This window comes from Rhagoletis zephyria, unplaced genomic scaffold, assembly GCF_001687245.7.
Source record: "Rhagoletis zephyria isolate East Lansing unplaced genomic scaffold, Rhagoletis_zephyria_1.1 Rzeph_scaffold_03270, whole genome shotgun sequence".
Classification (NCBI taxonomy): Eukaryota; Metazoa; Arthropoda; class Insecta; order Diptera; family Tephritidae; genus Rhagoletis; species Rhagoletis zephyria.
The window spans coordinates 8700-12862 of record NW_016160353.1 but is presented as its reverse complement, the minus strand read 5'-3'; positions in this window follow the sequence as shown (position 1 = coordinate 12862).

Below are 4163 nucleotides of genomic sequence, written 5' to 3'. Positions count from 1 at the left end.
AATAGATACGGATCTGAATAAGCGACTGGAACACGGCTGTTTGTCAAAAGCATACGATTTCGAACTCGCGTAAATGTACATTTGCTAAATGCGATAGCATGAACGCTCTTCGAAAACATATGTTCGAAAGTGCTAAATGTTGCATTTTAAATGCAGCAAAAACGCTGCATTAGGCACAGAGATGAGATCATTTAACATTTTTTGGTTGTATGAATTATATACATATGTACATGTCATGTACCAATAAATTAAATTTCTTAAAAGTTCATTTAAATCAATTAATTACACATGCAAATCTTTAGCAGCTGACCACACATAGTGCGGGTAATTTTTGTTTACAAGTTCCTTGCATAACATTTGCTATTTGCTATTGATACTGTCAATCTTAAGTTTATTTCTTAGTTTAGTTTTTATCAAAGAAAGCGTTGAAAATTTGCGTTCTGCATCCGGTGCTGCCACGTCAGTGATTGGTCCGTTGGCGTGATGCCGCGCTTCACACCCTACCCCATTTCTCCGCAAGGGCTACCCACCCACAACACCCAAGAAGAAGAAGGATTAGTAAGCCATCCTCCTAAACCTATTCCCCAAAGAAAATATTGCNTAGTTTAGTTTTTATCAAAGAAAGCGTTGAAAATTTGCGTTCTGCATCCGGTGCTGCCACGTCAGTGATTGGTCCGTTGGCGTGATGCCGCGCTTCACACCCTACCCCATTTCTCCGCAAGGGCTACCCACCCACAACACCCAAGAAGAAGAAGGATTAGTAAGCCATCCTCCTAAACCTATTCCCCAAAGAAAATATTGCGAATTACCGTTACAAATCTGTACAATCCAAGTTTATTTCAATTCACATCTTTTTACTTATTGTCTACTGCATAAACTACATAGAAATCTATTTAATCGCGGTTCATATGCACTCGCCCATATTGTTCTTCCCTCACAAAAAAAATAACAAAGCCCGGTGGAGCAATTAAAATATCTCTATTTATGTACCGAAATACCTTAGAAGCACTAGCAAAAAAAACTCGATCGTATGTACAAGCACAGTAAATAATGCTATGCGTGTGTATTCAGGTATAAAAGAGTATATAAGAATGGGTGGAAGTAGTTCACTCACCTGTTCACTCCGTTGATAGTGGTACCAGCATCAGGAGAGGGAACGCTGAAGAGGCTGTGGAGGGAATACTACTAACATACATACATACATATATGGAAGCTGAATGGAAACATGTTATTCATCCAGCCTTCCTGTGACCTTAAATTCGTTCACGTCTACAACGAGTACCGATCAGTACCACGCGGTGGGACCGACGCGACGAGCAAAAATTACTTTTGAGTTAATTTGATTATTAAAGAAATTATTTAAAACTGCCGGTGAATAAAAAAAAATAAAATATAAAAAAACGGGCGAGAAGAGTGAATAATAGGCGCGTTTAAAGCCCGTGCATAGTAAAAGAACCATAGAGCGGTGTGCAATCGATGCGTAGGCGTTACTTAAGGTTACGTAAATTTAAGTAAACAAAATGAGTTTAATGGAAATTACAATGTTATGCTAGATTGCTCTCTTGTTTTGTTTTCTTAACTTCTACGGCTAAATTCCACGCGACGAGTTCACGGTAAATATTCAAAAGATACTTAAAAACTTATTCCAGGAAAATATATAGGTATGTGCAAGCTTCGGTGCAACGACAAAAAAATAATGATCTTACCAACTAAGTTAAAGAATGAATCTGGCTTAGAAATTTGCCAGAAAATAGATAACGTGTGTAAATTCGTAAATTCAAATGTGTAAATTCGTAAATACAATACAAGTTAATCAAACCAAAGATTATGTTCGCAGAGACCAAATGTAGATAAAATAAAATAAAATAAATGAATTACGTGCGAAAAGCCTTGAAACATCCGAAGAGCCAACAGCGCGCGAAAAAAAAATGCAAAAGGCCGCCTAAAAGCGAAGGTGTATAAAAAATTAAGCAAAAATATGAGCGAAAGAAAAAAACAAACTAGGAGCAACAAATCAAGATAGTGATCAAAAAGTGTGGTGAAATTAGATCGACGAAACGAGTACTGAAAATCGAGGGAGCTGTTGAATTTGCTGACGTGAATGTTCCTTCTCCACCATCTAGCGTATGTGTGTGGCGTGGGGAAGAGCGACGAGAAATTTGGCAAAACGAGGTGGGCGAGTTGGTTGGGTTCGCTCTCGTCGAACTCAGCTCTCGTCCCCGATTCTATGTTTCCCTCTTGATATATTATTTAAACCGCTTGCGATTTCCAGTCTCTTCGTATTCAGGTATGTATATACATCCATCCATACATATGTACATTAGTTAATGGAGCCGGATTGTGTGTCTGTTGTTTGAACTATGTATATCGCCTTGTAGTTTTGTGCGTTGACTGGCTGCAACTATGTGTGGCTCCTAGTTTGGCGCTTAAGGTCCTTATATTGGGCCTCCCACCGGCAAAGACCTAGAAGGGATTTGGAGTTTAGCTTCTTAGCGTTATACGTGGCTCTGCTTCAAATGCCCCTTGGTATCCGTACTTATTTAAGTTTTTATTAACTTTTACCTTTATTTTTATTTTGTCCGGATTTCAGTTTTAGTCAGCTTTACTTTAGTTAGATTTCATTACAGTAGCCTTATGTAGCCTCATATTAGGTACTTTAATTTAGATTCATATTGCGTTCAATCAAATTCCTTCTACTTTCGTTTAAAACAATAGTTTTAACTCAATTTCATTTTGCTTACTGTCGCTTTTATTCGATTATATTACAAAATTTTAATTATTTTTATTTGTAACTTGTAACATTTGGGGCAATAGTGCATACATCTTAACGCAGAGACGCTCACCTTAGGCGCGAATTCTGGGCAGCGGCTTGTAGCGGGATCTAGCTGGTCCCGTGTCCTGGCGGTAACTATCACTGTGTTTTTCCTTTGTTTTTTTTTTAACTTTGAATACTGTTACTGTTTCTTTGAAACTGTTCACAAAGTTATACTCTGGGAAAGCATAACTCCGCACTCACGACTATTCACTTCGGCTTAGATANTTTTTTTTTTAACTTAGAATACTGTTACTGTTTCTTTGAAACTGTTCACAAAGTTATACTCTGGGAAAGCATAACTCCGCACTCACGACTATTCACTTCGGCTTAGATATTAGGTTTATTTCTTTTTCTGCAATTCCTATGATCATGGAGCCCAAAACAATCAGTCAAGAGAAAAATCCCTTTCAGATCGCTCAAACATCTGGTCGTATCGCTTGAATCGAACCTATAAAAGCCCCATTATCATCNGAATACTGTTACTGTTTCTTTGAAACTGTTCACAAAGTTATACTCTGGGAAAGCATAACTCCGCACTCACGACTATTCACTTCGGCTTAGATATTAGGTTTATTTCTTTTTCTGCAATTCCTATGATCATGAAGCCCAAAACAATCAGTCAAGAGAAAAATCCCTTTCAGATCGCTCAAACATCTGGTCGTATCGCTTGAATCGAACCTATAAAAGCCCCATTATCATCGAGCGAAGGCACATATACATTCTCACGTGGCGTACAGGATGCATATATGCGTTAGACGTAGATTCTCAGTTGTATGGGACAAGTATTATGTATTTAAGCTAAAATGCCAGCTAGTTGGCATAGGTTTGATTGTATCTTCCTATCCACAAATACCCACAAACGCTTCTGACTAAAGGCTGCTCGTTACAGGCTCGTACCCGCCGATGGTGCCTGCACCATGGAGCGTGTGCGTAAGAAAATTCATAACGCAGCCTGACCTCCATATCTTCCGCGACGTGTGGTCTCGACCCATGACCCAAGACCGGGCTTATCAATCCTCCTTTTGATCTACTCTTTTTTTTCTACTTCTTGACTTATCACCGCTATCACTGGTACAGACGGTTAACAGACACTTAACATATCACTGGTAGCTAACACATGCAGAAGTCGAATACAAAACATGTAAAATGGTGTACAAGTGAAAATAAAGACAACAACAATGGTGTATACGTACATATAACAATCAATAAGTAAAATCTGGTCAAGTTCGTAGGAAATTAGCAGTCGTCAAGAAAAGGTTTGGACACTCACAACTAAAATATGCGTTACTTCGAATACCTATGCAACAAAAATGTCTTTAGCGTGGTATACCCCTACTCTTTTCCCACT